This window comes from Lemur catta, chromosome 12, assembly GCF_020740605.2.
Source record: "Lemur catta isolate mLemCat1 chromosome 12, mLemCat1.pri, whole genome shotgun sequence".
Lineage (NCBI taxonomy): Eukaryota > Metazoa > Chordata > Mammalia > Primates > Lemuridae > Lemur > Lemur catta.
Genome location: NC_059139.1, coordinates 31,843,913 through 31,857,827, shown reverse-complemented (window position 1 = coordinate 31,857,827; position 13,915 = coordinate 31,843,913).

Here is a 13,915-nt window from a genome sequence, read left to right as displayed (position 1 = left end):
CTAACTGACCACTTGAAAGGGTCTTGAGACACCCAGAGACCAGAGACGCTCTGAAAAGAGCTCAGGGAAGCAGCGAGACCTTTCCCTCTCTTAGCTCAAGGCGAGTTTTGTAGGAGGACGGGGCTCAGATAAATTTTTTCCAGTATTTCCTTCTGATCTCTCCTATTTTCATGCCCTGCTTCCTCTTTTGTTTATCTCATTCGCATATATACAATCCCCTAAAGCAGAAACCTCTGCTTTCTTCTCGGGGCCACCACCTGGCCGCTCTGCCACCACCTGGCCGCTCTGCCACCACACCATACCAATTCTGTCTTTACCCCCTACCGTGGTTGTCTGTGACATCTTCTATTTTCTGTTTCATTGCTACTCTCTTTAGTTCAAGCCTTTTTGATCTTTCACCATGATGACAAGTCTCCCAAGTAATCTGTCTGTGCTTCCTCTTCTCCTGTTCCAAGCCACCCTCTACACCTGCTGTCATAGTTATCTTTCTAAAATGCAGGGTAGATGTGCTGAAAATCTTTGGATGGCTTCAGGAAGAATTTCAAGAACCTTAGAGTTTAAGCTTACAGCTGGGCCCCAGCCCACCTTTGCGGTCTCTCTCACCATTTTTCCCTCTTGCATACTGCATTTCAGCTACATTTACCTATTGACTGGCCTGCCTCTCCCATTCTTCCTTGCTATTTCCTTTGCTATTTTTCTACTTAGAATGGCTTTCTCCTTTTTCTCCATTTCTTCAAAGTTTACTTCAAGGCTCCAGTCAAATTTTATATTACGTGCCCAGCCTTTCTATCCTCTTCATTGAGAACTAATTATTCTTGTTTCTTGGTTCTGGGATTTCCTATTTTTTCCCCCCAATAGTCCTTCTTTTGTATTATGGTGTATCTTGAATTTAGTTATATGTGTACATTCTACCTTTTCACTTAAATGCTGGATCTCTGAAATTTTCTATGTTTATGTCACAAGAGTTTATTCATACACCTGATAAATGTTTCTAATAAATAGTTCCTATATTGAAGTGAAGTTCCTAACAGTCCCATATTCTTCTCCCTAGACCTGAAAAGGGTAGTGAAGGTGACATTCTATGTAAGTCCTAGAAAATTTGAAATGAAGGAAGCAGTGACTCTTCACATGTTACCCAGGAAATCCGTGACATGACTGAGTAAAGCTCAGAATTCATTGAGCTTGACTCACCCGCTCTTCCAGGCACTGGCTGAGGTACAGAATGTCCAAGAATAAAAGAGACACTTCCAACTTATAAAACAAACGAAACAAATAAACAATAACAAAATAATTCTATTAATATGTTCCCCAGATCACTGGCCCCATCAATATACATATGAATTTTATTCATACTTCTATTCTAGCACTACTAGGGTTGACAGTCCTTATTTGTTTTCATGTGTGTGGTGGACACGTGAAGTAATTTGCCAGCTCTGCCCACGGGCTTTCTCAGGGTCTTCCGCGATTCCCCATTAGAGGTTAGTAAGTCACATGATCCTGCCTCCTAGGCACTAGGGCAGACACCTGACCCAAGCTGGATCAATCAGATTCTTTCCCCCATGGATTTACATTCAGGGTATAGAGATTCTCGAGTCTTTGCTGACCCATGGACTAGGGATTTGTGTTCACTTGGGACAATGATTTTCTTAATGAGTATTAAAAACAAAAATCATCTGTGCTATTCATAGAAAATAGATATAGAGACTAGAGACCAAGAAACTGAGATGTGAATGCAAGAGAGAGAGACAGAGACAGAGATTGCTTTAGTTCTTTATCTCTTTTTATTTTCTGTTTGCAGTCATGTGTGAGATCTGGCTGCCCTTCCTACCTTTAATTTCATGAAATGTCCATGTATCATCCTTTCTAATAGTTTCTCTTTTTCTCTTCAGCTAGTTTGATCAGGTTTCTATTCCTTGTAACTAGATTACCTTCAAGACAAATCTGTCTCTTTCTTTAGGGAAATCCCTAAGGACAGCGAACATGTCTTATTAATTTCTTTTACTCACAGTTCTTAAAATGGGGCTTGACACAAAGTTGATGCTCAATAAATGTTTGTTCCACTGATAAATAAAAATATTTGTTCAACTAATGACTTAATTTGTTAAGATAAATCTGAGCAAAGAAGAAGTTAAGAAGTTTGTCTCTTAGAACATGGAAAAGCTTAACGATGGGGAAACATTGTTCATCTGTATTTTAGATTTTTTTTTAAAGAAATGTGTCCTATGAGGAACCAAGGCTGCTTACGGCTATCTGCTACTCTGCTTTCTCTGGAAAATTTGGGTGTTCCCGTTAGACATCAGCTATATTTTGGGGGGATGGGAATCAATCTTCCTTAAACTAGCCTAAGTCATAGAATAGCTCATCAAAAGGATATGAGGAAATTTCTGAGAACCCAAAGACAGGAATTATAACCCAGTCTCAGGTACCTAAAGTGGAAACTAAAGACAAGAACCCAGTTCTCTCTGTGCAACTTTTAGGGAACACATGAGTTCTTGACTGCTTCTCTGTGCATACCTGCTCTGTTCTCCCCTCTGTGGACTGACTTCCACTTTAATGACTTATCACTTCCATTGCCCATAACTTCAACTTGCAAGTACCTTTAGTTTTCCATGGCTCTCTCCAATCGGATTCTATAAGACCTAATTTTAACTGAGTAAAGGCTCTTCTTCAGCTTGACACACTCATAAGACCACTCATGATGGACTTTTTTTCTTAAAGTCCTCTGTCAAGAATGCACAACCTTTGGATCTTTAGGTAGCTATCATTCTTTTCTGAAGCCAAGATCCCTTCTTTCTTAGCCATTTTGCAGTTTAACTTTTAGTGCATCTCAAGTGACATTAACTTTTATTTTATTTGTGGTAATTTTGATTGTACCATTTAGCCTGGAGTCTCTCCTTTTAGATGGAAACACATTTCAAATGTTTAACATCAAAAAGTCAAACAGAGCCAATTTTACCATTAGCATTTATTTGACTGACAGACCAGTGAGCTTTGTTTGCACATCAAAAGAATGAAATCAGTGAAACTGGGAGAGCCTAAAAAGATTTTAAACTTCAGTTTTGCCAGGAATCTCAGTTTTAACCATGATTTAAACCTTCTCTGCTTCCATGTCCCCTAGTATGCCTTATGAGCAATCAATAGCTACTACTCTTGGCTCACAAACTTTGACCCATTTTGTAGTCTTCAAATATTTGTCTCTAAGGTCCCTGCATAATTCTCTTCCAGACTTTCTACCTCTTTTTCTCACAAATTCTTACAATTTCTAACATGACTCTTTACTTGGATTAAGCTGTCAATCTTGCAATAGCTTTCCTTTTGTAACTTTTTTGTTCACTTAACACTTATTTATTTAGCATCTACCATGTGCAAAGTAATGAGCTAAGCACTGTGGAAAGAATCAATACTTACTATCCTTAATGGTGGTCCTTGATAAGCTTGAAATTTCATTACCAAATATTGTCTTCAGAGTCTTGCTCTAGCTGAAATCATATGCTCTATATGAGCAGAGAATATCGAAATTCACTCTGGTTTATGTCATTCATTGGAGTGACAATGTTTAGGCATATTTTTTTTAGACTCAGTGTGAACCTTTATAAAAGTACAGTTACATGGAAGGTGGCTCGTACCATCAAAAAACTCTAGATGTGCAGGTAAATGAAGATGTTTCAAGGCTTAATTTTGGGGGAACTAACATTTTTAAAGCCCTTAAAGCCATCAGTTTTCACATGGTGTGCTATGGCAACACAGTTCATTTTATTCTTATGTTTTTGGCTCATGACATATACATAGAAGTAGTGATATTAGATAGATAGTGAGGGATTCTGGGTCTCACAGGGGCAGAAGTGGGTGCCATTATGGTTTACCTCCATCAAATGGGCTTTCAGTGAGGCTCATGGGAGATCTGCATGCGTAGTGAGACCCAGGTCATGCAACTCTCAACTGTCCAATCCAAGTGGTTCCATGCTGATGTCTGAACCACCAGGAGGTCCCTATCTGGACACTAGAAAACAAGACCCAGAGCATAGCTAAGGTCTCTCTTTTGCTACGACAGTGGGTCCGGTTGTCATCTGTGGCGTATGTATCTCTCACTCTGTAAGCCTATATCTTGCTCTTGCTCTATAATCCTATCTTTCTCTCTTCAATAAACCTCATTTTTGTGCTTGCCTTACTTTGGTGCATCTGGTCATTCTTCAGCCATGAGCCCACCAAGAACCAACATTTCAAACTGCAACCTGACAGTGACTTTCACTCCTTTGTAAACTAAAACTTGTCAGCCTCACCAGCCTCTGAGTACAAGTGAGGTCCCATTCATGCAAATGCCCAGATGTTCTCCTCTCACTGTTCCCACTTGTATACACAGGGCAGGGCCCTGCTATGGTCTGAATGCATCCCCCAGAATTCACATGTTGGAAACTTAACCCCAATGTATTGAGAGGCGGGGCCTTTTGGGAGGTATTTAGGGAGGGAAACCACTCTCATGAATGGATTAATTCCCTTGCAAAAGGGCTTGATGGGGGGAGATTGATTCCTTGTTGCCTTTCTGCTTTTAGCTATGTGAGGATGCAGCAAGAAAGTTCTCACTGATCTTGGGCTTCCTAACCTGCAGAACTAGGAGAGAATACATTTCTGCTCTTCATAAATTACCCAGTCTGTGGTACTTTTTTTTATAGCAACACAAATGGGCTAAGACAGGCCCTCAACTCCTGAACCATTCCTTGATGTGCTGGATCAGTCCTGGCTGCTGTGGCCTCCGTTGCTTGAGGCCCACGCACTTCTCCATCTCTAAATGAGTGTTGAGCCCTGTCCATTTCCACAACTTGTGATGATATTGGATGTCCTTGTGCCTTAAAACGAGGAGAGTCCTGCCTTCCCTCAGACTGACATTCTCTTAGAGGGATTCCCCAAAGGCTTGGCTATGCCCTAACATGTTACATGGTCTGATGAGATTTAGCCACAGCCATTCCCTTACCTCCTCTGCCCCCCAGGGTGCACACGTACCTCCAGGGTAGCTGGGTCACTGAGCATTCAAATGAGAGTTCCACGGTATACCCAGAAGCACCACTTTTTCCTGGCCCTCGGCTCTGTTTCTGAGTCTGGCTCAGAATTTTTCCACCATATTTCCCTGCAGTTTGGCTCTGTTCTTTTCCATTCTCTGCCTTCCCCAACTATCTAATTCCACATGACACATATGAGTACAGCCCTAGCACAAACCCTTGCTACATATTTAAATATTTAAGTATAAGCTTTTAATATAGATTGTATTTTTTTCTTCAACAGCTGCATTGAGGTGTAATTAACATACAAGAAACAGTGCATATTTAAATTGTACAATTTGAGATGCAAAATCCTTAATTGCACTCTTTAAAACTCCTTTATAGGAAAAAAAGTCATATAAACTGTAGTAGGTCATTTATGCAGGATATAGGATCTGAGTACGTTTCTGCCTGTGCAATGCAAGGCATGTAAACATGTTCAACACTAGACATGAGTCTCTATCAAGAACCATATTGTCTAATAGAAAATACAAAATGAAGAAAGCCAATTATGATATTTACAAAGTCCCTTCCCACCCAACACACACACAAGTACCAAAGACAAGGAAACAAACTAATCATAAAATACGTCCTTTACAATGGAAAGCTAATCAGCAATAAAAAGGAATGGACAATTGATATATGCAACGACATGAATGAATCACAAACACGTCATGCAAAACAAAAAATGCAGATACTTTATGAATGTGTGGATATCACAACCTCAAAAAGGCAAATCTAAAGGGACAGAGATCAGAGATGTGGCAGAGGCTGGTGATGAGAGGAGGAAGTTGACAAAGGGGCATGCAGGAACTTTTAGGAGTGATAGAAATATTTTACATCTTGATCATGGTGGTGGTTATGTGACTGTGTACATTTTTCAAAATCCATAGAAATGTTGACTTGAAAAGGATAAACTTGGTGGCATATAAATTACACCTAAATAAGTATGACTTTGAAATTTGAAAAGTTCAAGTTAAGAAGAAAATGTGAATCTCTAGAAAGGAAGATAAGCAGGGTAAAGTCTGGCTACAGTGAAGCTGTCTCAGGAAGGAGCTGTGCTGGAAGTGGGCCTTCGGATGCAATTTAAGGAGACAAAATGCCGATATTAATGTTACAATGTCTAGGAAAAGGAAAGAACAGAGACTAATTCTTCATATTTAATCACTTACTTAAAAGGCATTTTCAATGTATCTAAGCACATTTGGCTGCCTTGCCTAGAAACTGATAGAAGAGAACGGATGTTTCTTTTTATAATCAGTGAAAATAATATTTAAACATAAAAACAAAATGCCTCACTGGAGAGCTAGGTAGCCCCTAGGGTGTCTGAAGTAGTCCCTCTTGCTCCATTATTTCTATCAGTCCAAGGATGCCTGCCTGGCAATGCCATCAAATGCAATCTGATCAGCATCTGTTGGGAAAATCAGGTGTGCATTCTCATTTGCCTTCGGCCAACTTCCAAACTCTGTGCTGAGAGGAACCGTCCTTTCCTAATGCTAAGAAGGTCCTGTTACATTCAATCCAGCACATGTTTGTTGAGTACCTGCTGTGGCCAACTATTGCACAGAAAGCAGAGTGTGAGGGAGATAGAAGTGCAATGCATCCTGCCCTCAGGAAGCTGATAGACAGCTTGCGGGGTAAGACATATTCTTGTAATAAGGGTTTTTGCCTGGACTTTCCCTGTGCAGGTCTGGAGTATTAGTGGGAGAATTCCCTGGCAGTCAAGTTGCATTTTGGATTGAGGAACCTCATGAATGATGAACTTACCTTAATGGAGAAGATAGATAAAGCAATGACCCAGCATCTAAAAGGAAGGACTACTTAGATTACAGAAAAGTGTCTGGCCTGGCTCCTGTTTATAGGCATGAGAGCACCAGGGTAACTGAGAGTAATACAGAGGCAGAAGGAAGGTATTCTCATCCCCATTTCAGAAGACAACAGCACAGCATCTTTGTGTTGAAGGTGGCAGCAGCAGGAGATGCCAGGAGAAGGAACTAGAGGAAGAAAATGGCAGACACCATTGGATAACCAGGAAGGGGTGCTCATGAGCATGACCCAGACCTTTGGGGATTTCCAGAAAGAATTGGAGGAGGGTTATTTTTAAGGACCAGGAGTAGGGAGACTGTAGATTGCTGACAAAGAATGTCAATACATCCAAGGATATTTGAAACTATTAACATGAGCCCAGTTTTATCTTCAGGTGGGCCTGGAATAGGCATATGTGACTAAATGCATATGTATAAAATTAAAATGTCATTTAGTGCCGTAAGGACTGCAGCAGGCTGTAATTACCATTGGAAAATTCAAAGGAGGGAGAAATCACAGTCTCCTGTGCAATAGAACTTCCTTGAGAAAGAGCTCAGGAGTTGACATTTAACTCACAGCTCTGCAGAAAACATTTTCCAAAGAATTGTCCCAAAACTCTGATAAAAAGCATCTTTTGATATCTCTTTGAGGGAATGGTGAATGCTCAGGTTCATTGTCACTCTTTGAGCTGGTGATTTTTTGTAAATGTCTAGGTACTTGTTATTTCTTCTTTAAAATTCTTTTTCTTATTTTTGTCAGCTTTGTTGGGGGTATAATTTCTATACTATCAAATTCACTAATTTTTAGTGTGCAATTTGAAGAATTTTGACAATTGTATATAGTCACGTACATGTCACTACAATCACAACATGGAACAATATGGAACTTTTCCTTTACTCTAAAAGGTTTCTCATGGCCCTTTGCAGTCAATCCTCTCTTCCAACTCTAGCCACAGGCAACCACTTTTCTGCCTTCTCTCACTACAGTTTTGCTCTTTCTAAAATTTCATATAAATAAAATCATCCAGTATGTGGAATGTAACAAAATGTTTTTGAGATTAATCCATGTTGTTGAGTATCAGTAGCTCATTCCTTTTTATGGCTAAGTAGTATTCCATTTTATGGCTATATATTAAAATTTGTTTAATTACACTCAATTTTAAGCCACTCTAAATTGATTTTTCTGTTATATAAAGCCAAATACATCTCTATATAGATTACTATTTATCCAAGATAGTTCTTTTATTCTGGAAGATGTGTATGAAAATATTTATACTTTTTATGCAAATGGAAGATGATTTGTTTTAATGTTTTGATTTGTAATATTTGGGTATTATAGCTTTGATAGTATTTAAAAGTTTGGAAAAATGTTAAAGGCATTTTTAGAAATGGAATTCTTCAAAGCCTCAATTCCCCATATATAAACCCCATTTTAAAATCTTCTGCCATTTTTAAATTTTTGTCAAAGAGTTCAGCAAGCCTGATAATTTTGAAATAGTTTTTATTTAAAATGTTTTACCCATAAGAATAATGATATAAAGATCTAAGATTTTAAGTTAGTAGTATTTTTTGACCAGTACCGTATATAAGCTATTTATAGTATATATTTTGCAAATTACATTTCTTTCATCTTGAAAAGTTTCATAATTCCACCAAGAACCCACTTGTATTGTCACTGTGAGAAAGGATTATTAGACATAAAATGTATCGTAAATATACTTTATTTTGTGTTTGTACTGTTATATGTTGTTGTGATTCTTATAATAGTTAATCATGTAGTAAAAATCCTGATATTTTTGTGTAAGTGAAAACATTGGTCTGAGAATTCTGACAGTTGGTAGAGGCTACATACATTGAGAGACATTAGCTGGAGAGGCATTTTAGGTATTAAAATAATATGAAAACAGAATAATTAAGTATTATTTTGCACAATAGGTAGTAAGTTTATGAAACTTATTATTCTAAGATATAATTAATAGATCAAAGAAGACTTAGATAAATACATTGTTGATGCATAGCTAATATTAGAATTTGAAATATAAGCACATACTTTTGAATAATTAGAGCTTCTCAGAGGCAGAGCAGAAACTGAAGTTAAGAGTAGTGAGGACTTCACACTTGGAAATGCCCAAGCGTAGCCTGAGTCACACTGGCAGGGATGTTGTAAAGAAGTTTCCAGTACTGGGTGATTTTTAAATTGCCTCCAAATCGGTGAGTCTATGATTGGTGACCACTCATAGTTTTCTTGTCAAAGATATATAAATGAGCTGGACAAATAAAGCTTTATAAAACTTTATCCACTGTCATGGTATTCCACGTGGCATTGCTTCTGATTGAGGAACTCACTTCACTGCAAAATAAGCACAGCAGTGGGCTCAGGCTCACGGATTCACTTGTCTTACCATGTTTTCCACTATCCTGAAGCAGCTGGCTCAATGGAACAGTGGAATGTCCTTAGAAAGGCTCAGTCACAGCAGCAGCGAGGTGACAATGCACCAGAAGGCAGGGCAAGGTTCTCTACAAGTCTGTACATGCTCAGAATCAGAGTCCAATATATGGTGCTGTTTCTCCCTTAGCCAGGATTCGTGGGTCCAGGAATCAAGGGTGGAAATTGGAGTGGCACCGTCCACTATTACCTCCAGTGACCCACTAGCAAATTTTTTTCTTCCTATTCCCATGACCTTATGCTCTGCTTGCCTAGAGGTCTCATCTCAGTTCCAATGGGAAGAATACTTCCACCAGGAGACACAACAGTAACTAGAAATTAAGACTGCTACCTGGCCACTATGAGCTTCTCATGCCTCTGAATCAACAGGCAAAGAAGTGAGATACTATGCTGGGTGAGGTGAGGGATCCTAACTACCAAGGAGAAATTGGACTGCTATTCCACGATAGAGGTAAGGCAGAGATTGCCTGAAATGGAAGAGATCCCTTAGGGCATCTTTGAGTAATTACCATGTCTTATGATTAAGATCAATGGAAAACTACAACAATTCAATCCAGGAAGGACTGAATGGCCCAGAGTCACCAGACCCTTCAGGAATGAAGAATTGAGTCACTCCACTAGGTAAAGAGCCATGACCAGCTGAGGTGCTTGCTGACAGCAAAGGGAATACAGAATGGTTAGTGGAAGAAGGCAGTTATAAATACCAGCTATGACCATGTGACTGGTTACAGAAAAGAGGATTGCAATTGTTATGAATAATCCTCCTCATTTTTCTTAGAATATGATTATGTTTTAAATTAAGTATTTATATTTAAATATAATAAGCAAATATCTTTGTTTTTCCCTTTTATCCCTTATCATGTAATATCAGCTGTATCAACTTTATATCATAGTTCAGTATTATTAATTTTACATCATAGTATTTCAGTTACAGGACATTAAAGAGAAGAGTCAACATGACTCAGGGATTTTACCTCCTCTTCTGGAAAAGGGGTTAATGGATTTCCGGTTGTGTGCAGGATAGTTGAGGAATGTTTGGTGGAATTACGACCTTGCTGTTGTCTTTATGTGGAGGTTAAATATGGCTCCAGGTGATGTGTATGGGTGCCAAGTTGACAATGGCAGACTTGTGATCATTAATTCTATGTATCAATTTGACTGGAACATGAGGTGCCCAGATATTTGGTTAAATATTATTCTGGGTATGTTTGTTAGGGTGTTTCTGAGTGAAATTAACATGTGAATTGGTAGACTGAGTAAAGGAGATGGCCATTGTGAGCTTCATCCAAGCTGTCGGAGGCCTGAATGGAGCAAAAGGCAGGTTAAGGGAGCATTTGCTCTCTCTGCCTGACAGCTTGAACTGGGACTCCAGTCTTCTGCCCTCAGACTGGAACTTACACCATTGGCACTCCTGGTTTTCAGGCTTTTGAACTTGGACTAGAACTTACATCATCAGTTCTTCTGGTCTCAGGCCTTCAGACTTGGGCTGAAACTATACCACCATCTTTGCTGAGCCTCTAGCTTGCAGATGGCAGATCATGGGACTTCTTAGCCTCAATAATCATGTGTACCATTTCCTTATAATAAATCTCTCTCTCTCCCTCCCTCCATATATATATATTCAATAGGATATACATATCCTATTGATTTTGTTTTTCTGGAGATCCTTGACTAATACACTCTTATCAATTCCTGCATTTATTCGATAATAAGTAAATATTTACTGAGAGTTACTATGTGCCAAGTACTACAAAGATAGATAGATGTGTATTCGATACCTCTGTGTTTTCATTTTTCTTTGGTGACTTCCTGTCAAGTCCCTGCCCCTGGAGAACATGGCTTTAGAATCAGATAGATCTTGGCTTTTATTTCAGAATCACCACTTACTAGCTTTATAATCTTGAACTACCTCCTTAACTCCTTTGAGTCTTAGTTACATCATCTGTAAAACAATTATAATAATAATACCACCACTTAGCATTGTTAATAGGATTAAAAGGCATGTTGGAAAATTGTCCAGCTTAATGGCTGCTGTGTGGAAGGCAGGCAACAGATGCTAGTCTCCTCCCTTTCTTTCTCTCCCTGTAGAAAAATGGGACATCTTACCCAACCCTATCAGTTTCATTCAAAACTACCTACTTTCCCTGTACTATCGCTTTGCATGTTCTAATCACGTCTCTCTTCCAGAATACAGATGACTCTCCATCTAAACAATCCTCATTCGTGTGTTTGCTCACGTATACACTCAGACATATTCACACAAAGATGTATATTCTGCTTAAGGACAACCACAGCAGACAATAGTGAATTCAAACTTGTAAAAATTTCTGACAAGATGCCGGCAACACAAAGCTACATTCACCACTTATTCAGTGGTTCATCATAGAAGATGGAAAAAGTGATCTGCTGTCCGACAATGCACTAATTGGAATCTTTGCAGAATTACCCACCTTGTAATGATGAGGTATACAGAATGGGCAGGAATGAAAGAAGGGTCTGAAAAGTGTGTGAAAAGGAATAACAGATGGTACTTGAGTGAAACAGAATAGAAACATCTGAAAGTAAAGGAAGGAAGGAAACAGAAGAGACTCGGCATGCCAAGCTAAAGAGCCCTAGGCATTTTATCAAGGATGGAGTTCCTGCCATGGCTAAATTCCAGCTCCACTAATTGCAGTCTGATGGCCAATTCTGGATGCTATTCTTTATTTACCAGGTTGAGACATTTCCACTCTTGCCTTTGGAATACCATTCTGAGTTGTGGTATCTAAATGAATTCATGCCACACATACTCAGTTGAAGGATACTACAAAAATCAAAACAGTAGCTGAGAGAAGTGGAAGCTAAAGAGAAAATCTGCAGATGTTTCCATGCTGCTTTTACAACCCAGCGCAATTCCAGTCAAGGACCAACTAGAGCCTGGCACATGACCAAACTGTATATATCTGTGAAGTGCCTGGCAGCCTGGGTGCTTACAGACTGCGGTGCTTGGATTTAGACCACTGCAACCAGAATCTGTGCAGGTTAGGGGTCTTTCTACACATCAGTTTAAGACTCAAGCTTCACAGTGGAGTGACTCCACGGATTCTGCCCTAATCCAAGTTTCATTTTGGGTGAAATGACCTTGGACTAGAACTGATGACGTAAATTCTAGTCCAAGTTGAAAGGCCTGAAAACCAGGAGTGCCAGTGGTGTAAGTTTCAGTCTGAGGGCAGAAGACTGATGTCCCAGTTCAGGCAGAGAGAGCAAACTGTCCCTTAACCAGCCTTTTGTTCCATTCATGTCTCCAACAGATTGGATGAAGCCAATGAGTCCTTAAAATCTGCAGGACATCAAAGTCAACCCAAGCAAAAATCTAGGACTTCTATAGGCTTAGTGGGATTCCAGGGGTCTCTGTCTCCCTCACAAGATTAGAATCTTCCTATGTCTGGGATTGCACACATCTAAAGTTCTCTTATGATCACTATTTCCATGGTATATCTTCATTCCATCATTTTCCTTTCAACCTATTTGTGCCTTTTAACCTGAAGTCCATCTCTTTTAGAGAGCATATAGATGGATTTTATTCTTTTATCAGTCTGAAAATCTCTGCTTTTTGATTTGGGTGTTTAGATCATTTACCTTTAATGTAATTATTGATATGATCAGAATTATATTTACCATATTGCTATTTGTTTCCTATGTCTCCTATTTCATGTGCTCTTCTGTCCCTCCTTTACTGCCTTCTTTTCTTTCATGCTTGTAACAAAATGATGCCAGTTCTTTTGTTTCTGTCAAAATTCTTTCTTTCTCTAGGATTGTTAATAAAATAACCCAGCTGGTTTTCCATGATGAATAGGACCACATTTGCTATTATTCTGAGGTTATCGTATGCATCTTTCCCCCTCCACTCTTTACTCTCTGCCCCACCCCACTTTTACTTGAAGTAGTAGGTAAAAAAGTAATTATTTGACATGTGGACTGTGGACAATTCATGGAATATGTATAGCGGTTGTTGACACAGAGAGAGAGTGCGGTGGGTGAGTAATTTTCTTATTTATTGTCAACTCCAGAACAAGGAAGTATTTGATGACTATCACCTTGTTGATACCAAGGAGAAATTAATAAATATAATATTACATTTTTAAAATATGCAGAGTTCCATATTCTTTGTGATTTTTAAGCACATAAATTCTGGTGCTGGTTTGATGGTTGTTTTTAAATTATTTCTGGTGTTTTGCAAATTTTCTACATGTATATATCCCCTTTTACTCGAGATGAATTTTTTACCTGATTTAAAAATTGATACTCTCTTATTTAAAAAACAAAATCAAATAATATTACTATTATAAAGAAGAAAATAGACATCACTTCTAGTCTTCTTAATTAATGATCACTTCTGTTTGGTGAATATTCCTTCTGACATCTGCCTATGAGTATCACATTATTTTTATAATTAGGGTAAATAAAGACATCACAAAAGATAAGAAAGCAAATATTGTACTGCCTATTCTCTTGACTTACAAATAATAAATCTTGATGTGCACCATTTATTTTCTAGTGCATGTATTCATATTCTTCCTTAGTGCCTCCACTGCATTCTCTTTCTGGATGAAGGGTGGAGGGAAAGACGAAACACTTAAATCACAGTAAGA